A 14,689-nucleotide genomic window follows, 5' to 3' on the forward strand; every position below is an offset into this window, starting at 1 on the left:
CCATAATGTTCCGGCCATTAGGTGTCTTCTTCTATCTTTTTTTTTCTGTCCACTGCCTGTTGTCAAGTGTAATCCATTTCTTTCAGCAAAGAAGCAGAGACTTATTACCAGGGGAGAGGGTAGTACTTCGTCGATCTGCTCCTCCATTCTGCTACATCAAACTCAGATATTCAGACATAATGGAGAGGCAGACTTTCAGCTCAGGGAAAGAAAGAAACTGGATCATGGCAGGGAAAGAAGTTCCGATGCCTATAATGCTAGCTAAATACTAATGAATAGGAACTGTGCTCAAAGAGAAAGGCAACTGACAGAGAATCAGCACTCCAGTTCTAAGACATGTTAGGCTAGAGATCCAGTGGGGAAAATCATACAATGTGATTTTCCATATTTGATTTTTAGAGTCTGTCTCTCATAGATGAAGTGCACCTATGAGAAAAATTACAGACTTCTCATTCTTTGTAGATGGGAAAATTTACAAAATCGGCAGTGTACCAAATACGGAAAGTATTCAGACCCCTTTAAATTTAATGTACACTCTGCACCCCATTTTGACTGAAAAAAAACAGAAATGTAAATTTATTAAAAAAGAAAAACTGAAATATCACATGGTCATAAGTATTCAGACCTTTTGCTCAGTTTTTCACACCTGGATTTGGGGATCCTCTGCCATTCTTCCTTGGAGATCTTCTCCAGTTCCCTCAGGTTGGATGCACAGCCATTTTCTGGTCTCTCCAGAGATACTCAATTGGGTTTAGGTCAGGGATCTGGCTGGGCCAGTCAAGAATGGTCACAGAGTTGTTCCGAAGCAACTCGTTTGTTATTTTAGCTATGTGCTTAGGGTCATTGTCTTGTTGGAAGGTGAACCTTCGGCCAAGTCTAAGATCCAGAGCACTCTGGAAGAGGTTTTCATCCAAATTATCTCTGTACTTGGCCGTATTCATATTCCCTTCAATGGCAACCAGTCGTCCTGTCTCTGCAGCTGAAAAACACCCCCATAGCATGATGCTGCCACCACGTTTCACTGCTGGGATTGTATTGGGCAGGTGATGAGCAGTGCCTGGTTTTCTCCACACATACCACTTAGAATTATCACCAAAAAGTTCTATCTTCATCTCATCAGACCTGACAATCTAATTTCTCATAGTCTGGGAGTCCTTCATGTGTTTTTTTAGCAAACTCTCTGCAGGCTTTCATATGTCTGGCACGGAGGAGATGCTTCTGTTGGGCAACTTTGCCATTAAGGCCCAACTGATTTGAGGGCTACAGCGATAGTTGACTTTGTGGAACTTTCTCCCATCTCCCTACTGCATCTGTGGAGCTCAGCCACAGTGATCTTGGGGTTCTTATTTACCTCTCTCACCAAGGCTCTTCTCCTAAGATTACACAGTTGGGTTGGATGACTAGGTCTAAGGAGGCTTCTGGTGATCCAAAACTTCTTCCATTTAAGGATTATGGAGGCCACTGTGCTCTTAGAAACCTTGAGTACTGCAGAAATTCTTTTGCCACTATGTAAATCCAAGCAGGAGCTGCAGCTGCCATTTTTGTGGGTAATGTGGATAAGAGAGAGGACTTCAGAGCTCAGTCAGAAAGACATAGTGAGAAGAGAAGATAATTCTTTAATTACAAGAAACTTGTAGAGAGAGATTGGAGACAGTCTGCACTTTTGTAGGCAGGGGCCTGTTGCCGTCCAGGCTCCAATTCATTTGATTTGTACCTGTGCATCTTTTTCTTTTCCGCACCCAATATTTTGTTATTTTCACAACCTAACAATGAAGCACCACAGACAGCAGAAATAATTCTAATTTACACTGTGACAAGTTAGTATGAGTATTGCAGCATTATTTATTTTTATTGAATTTTTTTTCAAATATAAACAAGGGGGAAGAATAGGAAGGGAAAGCCTGTATATTGCTTTTTCTGTTGCTGCACCCAATATTGCATGTTTTTTTACTCAAGCTAACATTTAAACATTACAAACATCACCGTTGATTCTAGTTTAGTCTGCGACACGTTAGTGTGAGTGCCACTGCGCACATTTTTGCATTCATACTTTTTTTTAATTTGCAGCACCCAATATTGTTTTTTTTCTGCATCAAACTAATAGTATCATATTTAGATATTTTTACATTACTAAGGCTGTGTTTATCTCAAAAAAGGGGTTGGATCCAGAATGTCAAACAAGTTGTTTTCAGGGGGGACAATTGGAGGTGTTAATTCAGTCAGAATAAAAATTTTTGCTCAAATTGCATGAAGCGAACCAGAAATAAATTTCAAGAAATTGGCTCATCTTGTCTCTGCATACTACTTTGAATTGACAGCGACATTCTGCTGTGAGTCAGAGATCAGATTATTTTCTTCTTCGACACAATTCTGACTAATGCGATTGAAGGCAGATGCTGAAACGTGCGTCGGGGTGGACAAATCCAATGGACAGTCCTCATTCTTATCATATCAGGTAATACTTACATCATTGCTCCAAACTGCAGTATGTCACCCTAATAAGAATTTACCCTTACCTACTACAATTGTCATCTATATATTATTTTATTCTTCTGATTTAGTTGACATTTCTGCTGTTGGATACTTTCTAGGCACCATTGCACATGCACTTTAATTGCCATGTCTTTCTATTACCAATACAATACATACCTGTATACACTCACTGGCCACTTTATTAGGTACACCTGTCCAACTGTGTGTTAAGACTTAATTTCTAATCAGCCAATCACATGGCGGCAACTCAGTGCATTTAGGCATGTAGACATGGTCAAGACAATCTCCTGCAGTTCAAACCGAGCATCAGTATGGGGAAGAAAGGTGATTTGAGTGCCTTTGAACGTGGCATGATTGTTGGTGCCAGAAGGGCTGGTCTGAGAATTTCAGAAACTGCTGATCTACTGGGATTTTCACGCACAACCATCTCTAGGGTTTACAGAGAATGGTCCGAAAAAGAAAAAAAATCCAGTGAGCGGCAGTTCTGTGGCCGGAAATGCCATGTTGATGCCAGAGGTCAGAAGAGAATGGGCAGACTGGTTCGAGCTGATAGAAAGGCAACAGTGACTCAAATTGCCACCCGTTACAACCAAGGTAGGCAGAAGAGCATCTCTGAACGCACAGTGCGTCGAACTTTGAGGCAGATGGGCTACAGCAGCAGAAGACCACACTGGGTACCACTCCTCTCAGCTAAGAACAGGAAACTGAGGCTACAATTTGCACAAGCTCATCGAAATTGGACAGTAGAAGATTGGAAAAACGTTGCCTGGTCTGATGAGTCTCGATTTCTGCTGCGACATTCGGATGGTAGGGTCAGAATTTGGCGTAAACAACATGAAAGCATGGATCCATCCTGCCTTGTATCAACGGTTCAGGCTGGTGGTGGTGGTGTCATGGTGTGGGGAATTTTTTCTGGGCACTCTTTGGGCCCCTTGGTACCAATTGAGCATCGTTGCAACGCCACAGCCTACCTGAGTATTGTTGCTGACCATGTCCATCCCTTTATGACCACAATGTACCCAACATCTGATGGCTACTTTCAGCAGGATAATGCGCCATGTCATAAAGCTCGAATCATCTCAGATTGGTTTCTTGAACATGACAATGAGTTTACTGTACTCAAATGGCCTCCTCAGTCACCAGATCTCAATCCAATAGAGCATCTTTGGGATGTGGTGGAACGGGAGATTCGCAACAGGGATGTGCAGCCGACAAATCTGCGCCAACTGTGTGATGCCATCATGTCAATATGGTCCAAAATCTCTGAGGAATGCTTCCAGCACCTTGTTGAATCTCTGCCACGAAGAATTGAGGCAGTTCTGAAGGCAAAAGGGGGTCCAACCCCTTACTAGCATGGTGTACCTAATAAAGTGGCCAGTGAGTGTATGTTTGCCCTACATTAACCTTACATGCTTTTTCAGCAATTTACCACCTGTATGTTTTACTGACATCATTATATTTCTTTTTATAACTACACATTTTCAAATTTGTTTCTACAAAAGAATAATCTATGATGTCTCTATTCTTTTTGTTGTTATCAGTCATACACATTCACTAATATTTCCTCTGTCCCTTGTGTATTGCGTTCAGTTTTTCACTGGTGGTTTTTCCGACCTTTACCTTATTTTAATGTTTTTTGGAATACCAATAAAGTTATAATTTTCTCATATATTTTGGGCTCTCAAATTAGTTTTCTCCTGGTCTCTTAACGTACAGTTGAGTCCAGTGAGCTTCGCCAAGTTCTCCAATGTTTGGACAAGAAATAATGCTGCACAGCACTTACTAATATATATATATATATATATATATATATATATATATATACTGTATAAGCACCAAGCTGCCTTCAGCACGCAAGACATTAGATTTATTTTACAAAGCCATAATAAGGCTAAGTGCCCACATTGCAGAAATGCTGCGGAATTGTCCACAGCATTTCTGCAACTCCCTGCCCCGGGTAAAATGCATGCGGCATTCGCATACGTTTTCCCGCAAAACACAAGCGTTTTGCAAGCGTTTTTAGCTTGCAGAATGCTTGCACTTTCCAAGAGATTTGAAGTATTGCTTGGAAAAGTGATTGACAGGTGGGTCTCACTTGTCAAGCATAGTGCTTGACAAGTGTGACCAACATCAAAAGTAAAAGATAAAATGTTAAAAATAAAAAAAAATAAAATATATGGTTATTCTCACTTTCTGACGGCCCCCGATGTCCTTAGCAGCGCTCCCGATATGTTCGGTTCCCAGAGATGCTTTGCGCGAAGGACCTTTGTGACGTCAAGCTCACGAGATCGCTACGTCATCTCAGGTGATTCGCGCAATGCATCTCTGGGAACGGAAGATGCTGGCAGCGTGGCTGAGAGGCGGGAGAACTCTGGGGGCCATCGTAGGGTAAGTATACCACTATTTTTCATTTTAATTCTATTTTTTACAGGGATATGGTACCAGGGCATGGAGGAGAGTCTCCTCTCCTCCAGACCCTGGGTACCATCGGCACATGAAGCGCTCTCTTTATGCATGGTGGGCATAGCCACATACGTAAAGTGAGCATTTTAATGCAATCCAATGGCGGCGGAATCACAGCGATTCCGCAGAAATAATGGCCATGCTGCTGATTTTACCGCTATGCAATTCCTCAATAAAAAAATCAGCAGAATGGGCACAGCAACTGCGGAATCCCATAAGATTGCATGGGATGCGTTTTATTAGCGTTATTAAGCGTTTCCGCTGCAGGAAAAAAAGGGCAGAAACGCTTAAAAAACGTAACATGGGCACACAGCCTAAAAGGGAAAAACAAAAGTAAACAATGCATAAAAGACATAAATATAGATAATGGATGACCAAGAACCATTTCTTGAAGAACAATGCTCTACATCTCTGAGTTTCCTCCTTCGCCTGATTTTTATTCTCTTCTGCATTCTCTTAAAACTCTTCCTAGCGTTTTGCTTCTTAAATAAATATAAGCAGCGCAGTTTATAACGCTGTTTGCTTTGTAACATTTACCCCAGGGCATCCTGTAATGTTTGCTGGAGGTTCGTGTGGTTACTTTGCTGTAATTCAGTGAGTAACATAAAGTTTTAATTTGCAGCCTGCAGTCAAATGTCATCTCACCTGTCACCGCTCTCTTGTCAGAAACATAAAGTACAGCGTTGCTTTTGACAGTAAACTGTGTGGACCTGGTTTCATTTTATCAATTACTGGACTTTCTCTCAGGTCTATTTTTGATATTTTGCAGAGACAGACAATATACCCATAAGTCTACAGTTGAGAAAATAAGTACCGTATATACTCGTGTATAAGCCGACCCGTGTATAAGCCGACCCCCCTAATTTTGTCACAAAAAACTGGGAAAACTTATTGACTCATATATAAGCCTAGGGTGGAAACTACCGAAGCTACTGGTAGATTTCAAAAATAAAATGGGCCCCATAAAATGCTCCATAAAGTTCATGATAGCTCAATATAATGATCCATAAAGTTCATGATGGGTTCCATAAGATGCTCCATACAAAAATATGCCTAATAATGCTGCAGTTAATAATGGTGGCCCTATAACATGCTCCATAATAACATATGCCCCATATAATGCTGCACAGTGATTGGTGGCCCCTTATAATGCTGCACAGTGATTAGTGGCCCCTTTTAATGTTGCACAGTGATTGGTGGCCCCTTATAATGCTGCACAGTGATTAGTGGCCCCTTATGCTGCACAGTGATTGGTGGCCCCTTATAATGCTGCACAGTGATTAGTGGCCCCTTATAATGCTGCACAGTGATTAGTGGCCCCTTGTAATGCTGCACAGTGATTAGTGGCCCCTTGTAATGCTGCACAGTGATTATTGGCCCCTTACAATGATGCACGGTGATTAGTGGCCCCTTACAATGCTGCTGCCGCTGCCTCAATTAAGGAAAAAAAAAACTATATACTCACCTTGTCGCTGCTGCAGCTGCTGCTCCTCAGCGTTGCCGGCTCTGCAGTGACTGTTCAGGCAGAGGGCGCCTGCTAACTACGTCATGGCGCCCTCTGACCTGAACGTCACTGCCAGAGGAAGCAAGACAGCAGAGCAACACGCAGTGGTGGAACGGTGGACAGGTGAATATGGCTCCCTCCGTTATACTCACCTCTCCTGGCTGGCATGTTTCTTGCAGCCCCCCGTGCTTATTCCATCTTCTTGGCGCTGTTCTTCCTGCTTTCAGCGGTCAAGTGGTGCCGCTCATTACATATGCGCATACGTAATGAGCCGCTAATTACATATGCGCATATGTAATGAGCGGCACCACGTGACCACTGAAAGCAGGAAGAACAGCGCCGAGAAGATGGAATAAGCATGGGGGCTGCAAGAGACATGCCAGGAGAGGTGAGTATGATCTCCGACACCTCTGCTCCCCTTCCCCGGCCGACCCCCGGTATATGACTTGCGTATAAGCCGAAAGGGGGACTTTCAGCCCAAAAAAATGAGCTGAAAATCTCGCCTTATTCGTGAGTATATACGGTATGTAAAAATCATACAATGTGATTTTCTGGCTTTTATCTTTAGATTCTGTCTCTCACAGTTGAAGGTGTACCTACAATAAAAATTATAGACCTCTCCATTCTTTGTAGGTGAGACAATTTCCAAAATCAGCAGTCTATCAAATACTAATTTTCCCCACTGTAGATGTAGAAGCTAGAAGAAAAAAAAGGGCAAATAGTGTCTTATCTGAGAATAACAATTATGCAAATTAAAATGATGCTAACCTGATAAGGTTGTGTGACACACAATCATGAAAACACATGAAAACAGCTGCTGCAGTTCCACAAGAAAAAGGGGAAAAAAAGGAGCCAAATGTGGTTCAGAGTCATTCAGGACACAAACGGTATCTATGACTTGTGTCCTGAAGAAGTCAGGAATGACTTTGAAACGCGTTGACTAAAAAAATGAAATAAAAAATCATTCATTATACTTCCATTTTTGGACATTCGTTGCCTACCAGCAGCGTGGATAAACCACATTTGGCTCCTTTTTTCTTACACAGTATGTACAGTATTTTCCAACCAGAAAAGGACAAAATAAGGGTAATATAAAGAGCACAACATTAGGATAAAAAAAGCAGCAAAACAAAACAAAATCCTACAAGGAAACCGGCCGCAGATGGCAAGAGAACTCTACCTGAGAGATGTATGTTCCCAACTCCAAGCAAGGAGACAAAACATTATTTTTAATGTCCTTGAATGGCCAAGAAACTCATTAAATATTAAATAAATGGAAATGTTTACATAGGGTCTAATTGAATGAACTTGGAAAGTGTTAACAAATAAAAAAGGACCTAAAATATTTACTAATTCTACTGTAATTCCATACTTACCATTATGAGTTGAGTGAATAAATTAAAGTGGAATTGAAGTTTACAAAAATCGGCAACGGACAAAACGAAATTTTTTTGTTATTTACTATAGTGCAAATTCAGCATTTTTGGAACTGTAAATCAAAAAAAGTAAAAAACCTTTATACTCATATTACCGCTCACCTCTCCGACCTCTCCGTTACTAGACGCCACCTGTCCGATCCTCGTGGCATTTTCTGATCCTGTGGTGCTCATACCGTAATCTTCAGGAATTTCAAGCTGTGCCGGGACTTCCAGCTTTCAGGGGGGCAAGAGCTTTCTGCACATGGACATAGGAAGGTAACAACTCATATCCTAAAGCCATGATCTCCCAAGCACTTGTGCCGAATTTTCTGGGTCTTATAAAACTTAGACGTCTAGTGCAGCGTGAGAGGTCTGGAAAATTCAGCATGAAAGGTGGAGGATCAAAATACGACAAGGACTGTACAAGTGGTGGTAAGTAGCGGAGGGGACAGAGAGATGAGCTATGAGGTGAGTATAAGTATTTTTTTTTTGCATATTACATTTACATATTGTCATGATCCAGGACGGGATTTCGCTTTGACCCGTCCTGGTTAGACTATGGGTTAATTGTGCTGCCTCTCTCTGGCAGCAGGAGGCTATTTAGTGCTCACTGGACCTGGGTCCGGTGTCAGTTATACTCCTGCCCTCGGCTGAGTTAAGTGACCTCTTGTATACGTGTGCCTTGTGCCTGATATCTTGCTTGCTTGTTCGGTTGTGATCTGGTTCTGTCCCTGTTACGAGTTCTGCCTGCCCCTCTTGTACTGCGCTACCTCTCGTGTATGACTCTCTGCTTGTGACCCGACTCCTCTCTGCTCGTCCCCTTGGTACCACGTCGCCCTCTTGTGTATGACCTTTGACTCTGTCTGACTACCCGTCTGTTTGTCCCTCCTGTACCGCGTTTGCCCGTACTGCTGTGACCTCTGTTTTGCCTGACTCTGAGTTGTTGTATGGTGTCCTGTCCTATCTGAATACAGGACGCTAAGCCCCGCCCCCTTGCAGTCACATGACCATAGGTCCCATGCACATTATTCATTTTCAGTGTCCGCAGGTCCTTTGCCTCTTTACCTTCCAGCGCTGACCGGACCCTGACACTATTAGCCTGAAGCACGCATGGTCACCTCTGCTGCCCTGCTCCACAGGTATCTTTTAGCACTGCTTCTGTACTCAGGACACGTGCACTGGCTCTATGAGCAAGTGCAGTGCGGTGTCTCTGACATTATAACTGACCCATACCATTTTTTTTTCTCTGCTCCCATTCACCTGTGTGTGTGATGGATCCTGTGCACACTCTTTCTGAGCAGGTTAAGCACCTTACTCAGATGTCTCAGAAAGTCTTTGGAGAACAAAGAGTCCTGGCTCAGTCTTAGCAGCTGATCGCTGACACTGTGCAGGGGGTTCTTTCATTGGGGGCTCGGGATGTTACATTAATTTCCCCTGAGTCTCCAGTAAAGTTACCAGATACCTTTTCTGGAGATAAAAATGACTTCAGAGTTTTCAAGGAGGGCTGTAAGCTTTTTTTTTTCCTTAAGACCACACTCTTCTGGGGATGAAAGTCAGAGAGTGGGGGTCATTATGTCTCTGTTAAGGGGAGCCCCTCAAGCTTGGGCTTTCTCCCTTCCTACCACGGCCCCTGAGCGTATGACTGTGGATGCATTTTTTGAGGCCCTGGGGCATATTTATGATGAGCCTGATCGGGTGCGTATGGCTGAGGACAGGCTGATGAATGTTTGCCAGGGGAAACACTCAGCCGAGTGGTTTTGCTCAGAGTTCAGACACTGGGCTGCTGAGGTCTGCTGGAACGACGCTGCTCTCCGGGGGTTGTTCCGTAGAGGCCTGTCTGAGCATCTGAAAGATGCCTTGGCTCTCCACCCCCCACCTGATGCCCTGGAGGAAGCTATGACACAGGCCGTCCGAATGGATCGCAGGTTACGGGCAAGGGGAGTGATACAAACCGAGACATCATTATTCTCCCAAGGAAGGGGAGCCAGTTCTTCACTGAAAATCACGGCGATGGGAACCATCAACCTTAAGGAGGAAGAAAGGAGACAACGGCACGTGAGAAAATGCTGTGTTCACAGTGGCGAGTCTGGACATGGGAAAAAGGATTGCCCCTCCCGGCCACTAACCAACAAGCGACTGAGCCCGGGTGATTATCGTGGAGGTCACCCAGGCTCTCAGGTACCCTTTTCTGCATTTTCTAAAATGTCATTTCAAGTGGAACTTTGTTGTGGGGGTGTCTCCACATCCACAACTGCCTTCGTGGATTGCGGTTCATCATTGAACTTTATTGACTCTGACTTGGTGGACAGGTGTAAGTTAGGGACAGTTAGGTTGGAGACTCCGATTCATCTTGTTGCTATTGACAAAACACCACTGGTTAAGAATGACATTGTGTTTTGTACTGAAGAGTTTCTCCTTAAAGTGAGTTCCTTACACCAGGAACGTATTTCATGTTTTGTAATGAACAACCTGCCTGCGGGACTGGTGTTGGGGTTCCCCTGGTTACAGCTGCATAATCCTGTGATTAATTGGGAATCTCGGGATATTGTTAAATGGGGTCCCTATTGCTCTGAGAAATGTCTTGTTTCTGTGTCTGTGTCGTCCGTGGGTCTAGAAGGCATTCCGGAGTGCCTGATAGATAATACTGACGTTTTCTCCGAAAAAGAGGCTGAGGTTTTACCACCACACCGCCCATTTGATTGTGCCATTGACCTGGTTCCAGGTGCTAAATTGCCCAAAGCCCGCCTGTATAACCTCTCGGGTCCGGAACGGGCTGCGATGAAGGAATATATTTCCGAGAGCCTCCGTAAGGGACATATTCGTCCTTCTGTTTCTCCTGTGGCGGCAGGGTTCTTTTTTGTAAAAAAAAAAGACGGTGGTTTGCGCCCATGCCTCGATTTTCGTGAGTTAAATAAAATAACTGTAATAAATTTCCTTTACTCCGTACATCCGATCACTCAGTCGCTCTTGTCACCTGCATCTTAAAAACATCTCCAGAATCCGACCTTTTCTCACCTTTGAAACTGCTAAGACTCTTACTGTCGCTCTTATTCATTCTCGTCTGGACTACTGCAACTCTCTTCTGATCGGTCTCCCTCTTACCAAACTTTCTCCTCTCCAATCCATCTTGAATGCGGCAGCCAGGGTCATATTTCTGTCCAGCCGCTTCACCGATGCCTCCATCTTGTGCCAGTCATTACACTGGCTACCTATTCGCTACAGGGTCCAGTATAAACTCATCTCTCTCACCCACAAAGCTCTCCACTGTTCTGCACCGCCTTATATCTCCTCTCTCATCTCTGTCTATCGCCCTACACGTGCCCTCCGTTCTACAAATGACCTAAGACTAACATCCCCCGTAATCCGAACCTCGCACCTCCGTCTCCAAGACTTCTCTCGTGCTGCTCCAGCTCTCTGGAATGCACTTCCCCAGACGATCAGACTGATACCTAGCCCTGACCTATTCAAGCGCGCTTTGAAAACCCATCTCTTCAAAGAAGCCTATCACATCAACTACTCAGCAAGCTAACTTTGCCCTGTTCCCTCCTTCCAAATATTATTCTGAATCTGCACCCTACTATTCATCTGTCTCCACACCCTTCATGCACATGATAACTGCACTTGATACTTGTCTATTGCACTTAAACACACGGGCTGATGACCGGATCATGCAGCTTTATATGAAAATCCCTATTATAATTGCCAGACCTGAATTAACAAGCATTTCTCACCTACTGTGTCCCCCCATTTCCTTGTAGATTGTAAGCTTGCGAGCAGGGACCTCACTCCTAATGTCATTGTTTGAATTATCTTAACTTGTATTGAATTTATTGTCTGTACATGTCCCCGCTTAATTGTAAAGTGCTGCGGAATATGTTGGCGCTATATAAATAAAAATTATTATTATTATAATTATTATTATTATAACTGTGAGGAATACTTATCCCCTTCCACTTATTCCTGATTTATACAATCAGTTGTCCGGAGCTAAGTGGTTTTCGAAATTAGATCTACGGGGAGCGTATAACCTTATCCGAGTCCGGGACGGAGATGAATGGAAGACCGCCTTTCTCACTACTGAAGGGTTGTTTGAAAATTTGGTTTATGCCCTTCGGCCTGACCAACGCTCCAGCGGTCTTCCAAAATTTCATAAATCATGTGTTCTCTGATTTGATTGGACGTTTTATGGTGGTGTATTTGGATGACATTTTAATCTACTCGCCTGATAAACAGACTCACATTGGTCATGTTCGGGCAGTTCTCCAAAGGCTCAGGGAGAACTGTCTGTTTGCTAAACTTGAAAAATGTTTATTTTTTGTTCAGGAACTGTCCTTTCTGGGGTTCATCGTGTCTGCTGAAGGGTATCGCATGGATCCTAATAAGGTGCAGGCCATTCTCGAGTGGGTTCAACCGTGTGATTTGAAGGGTCTGCAACTTTTCCTAGGGTTCGCTAATTATTATCGGAAATTTATAAGGGGGTTCTCACAGGTGGTTAAACCCCTCACAGACATGACTCAAAAGGGGGCCGATATCAAGAATTGGTCAACCGCAGCGGTAGCGGCATTTCAGTTTTTGAAAAAATGTTTCATGTCGGCCCCGGTTCTTATCCAACCGGACCCCTCTGAACCATTTATTGTTGAGGTAGACGCCTCAGAGGTGGGGGTGGGGGCGGTATTGTCCCCGGGACCCGCCACTTTGACCAATTTAAGACCTTGCGCCTTTTTCTCAAAGAAGTTCTCTCCGGCGGAAACTATGATGTGGGGAATCGGGAACTTCTGGCCGTAAAATTGGCTTTTGCAGAATGGAGGCATTTTTTGGAGGGGGCTGTTCATCCTATAACGATAATCACGGACCACAAAAACCTAGCTTACATTGAGTCAGCTAAAAGGTTGACTCCCAGACAGGCTAGATGGTCACTTTTTTTTTCCCGATTCAACTTCTCGATCACTTTTCAACCAGGATCCAAGAATATCAGAGCGGATGCGTTGTCACGCAGTCTTGATCCGGTATCCCCCCCGGAACCTCCATCCTCCATTCTTCAGCCTGGGGTGGTGGTGGCAGAGGTTTCTAATGTGTTGGAACGGGAGATTCGAGAAGCCCAGGCTCTTGCACCTCCAGCTAAGCCGGTGGAAAAACTTTTTGTGCCAGCTCAGTTTCGTCTCAAGGTCCTCCAGGAGTTCCATGACTCAGTTCTGGGTGGACATCCAGGGATCTCAGCGACCCAGAAGGCCATTGCTAGAATATTCTGGTGGTCTTCTTTAGCCTCTGATGTTGGGGAGTATGTGTCTGCGTGTGAGGTTTGTGCCCGTGCGAAAACTCCCCATAACCGGCCGGCCGGGGAATTGGTACCACTGCCGATTCCTGAGAGACCATGGACTCATCTGTCCATGGATTTCATCACCAACCTTCCCCCTTCCAAGGGTAATACCGTGGTCTGGGTCGTAGTGGACAGGTTTAGTAAGCAGGCACATTTTGTACCTTTGGCAGCTCTACCTAATGCGGAAACATTGTCCAGATTGTTTGTGGAGCATGTGGTGCGGTTGCATGGGGTACCCCTGAATGTGGTGTCTGATAGGGGAGTGCAATTTGTGTCCAGATTTTGGAGAGCTTTTTGTAGGAGGTTGGGTATTGGTCTGTCCTTTTCATCCGCCTACCATCCAGAGACTAATGGGCAGACTGAGCGGACCAATCAGTCTCTGGAGCAAATTCTGCGTTGTTTGACCTCAGCCCGACAGGATGATTGGTGTTCTGTGTTACCATTGGCTGAGTTTGCTTTTAACAACCGCACTAACCAGTCTATGGGTACATCTCCTTTTTTTTGCAATTATGGGTTTCATCCTCATTTTGGAGAATTTTCCAGCTTGAATTCTGGGTGTCCTGGGGCGGACGAGACGATCCAGCGGTTGGGGGAGGTATGGCGGGAGGTCCAGAATAACATTACGAAGGCCCAGGACAAATTTAAATTTTTTGCGGACAAAAAACGATCCGTGGGTCCAGTGTTTCAGGTCGGAGATAAGGTATGGTTATCCACCAAAAATATAAGGCTCAAGGTCCCCTCTGCGAAGCTTGGACCCAAGTTTATAGGTCCCTATGTAATTACCGAAGCAGTTAACCCGGTGGCTTTTCATTTGAGTCTTCCGCCATCTCTAAGGATCCCTAATGTTTTCCATAAGGCCCTTTTGAAACCTGTGAGGTCCAGTGGGGAGGGATCATCATCTTCCCCGACACCGGTTCTGGTAGATGGGCAGGCTGAGTATGAGGTGGAACGAATTGTCGACTCCACGTTGGTCCGTCGCGCCCTTCAGTATCTGATACATTGGAAGGGCTACGGTCCTGAGGAACGCTCGTGGGTTCCTGCTCGATCAGTTCATGCGGATCGGTTGATCCGAGCCTTTCACGCCAAGTACCCTGAGAGACCTGGGGGTCCGGTGGCCCCCCATTGAGAGGAGGGTACTGTCATGATCCAGGACGGGATTTCGCTTTGACCCGTCCTGGTTAGACTATGGGTTAATTGTGCTGCCTCTCTCTGGCAGCAGGAGGCTATTTAGTGCTCACTGGACCTGGGTCCGGTGTCAGTTATACTCCTGCCCTCGGCTGAGTTAAGTGACCTCTTGTATACGTGTGCCTTGTGCCTGATATCTTGCTTGCTTGTTCGGTTGTGATCTGGTTCTGTCCCTGTTACGAGTTCTGCCTGCCCCTCTTGTACTGCGCTACCTCTCGTGTATGACTCTCTGCTTGTGACCCGACTCCTCTCTGCTCGTCCCCTTGGTACCACGTCGCCTTCTTGTGTATGACCTTTGGCTCTGTCTGA

Source organism: Dendrobates tinctorius, unplaced genomic scaffold (genome assembly GCF_039654945.1).
Source record: "Dendrobates tinctorius isolate UK_male_01 unplaced genomic scaffold, ASM3965494v1 ptg000028l, whole genome shotgun sequence".
NCBI lineage: Eukaryota > Metazoa > Chordata > Amphibia > Anura > Dendrobatidae > Dendrobates > Dendrobates tinctorius.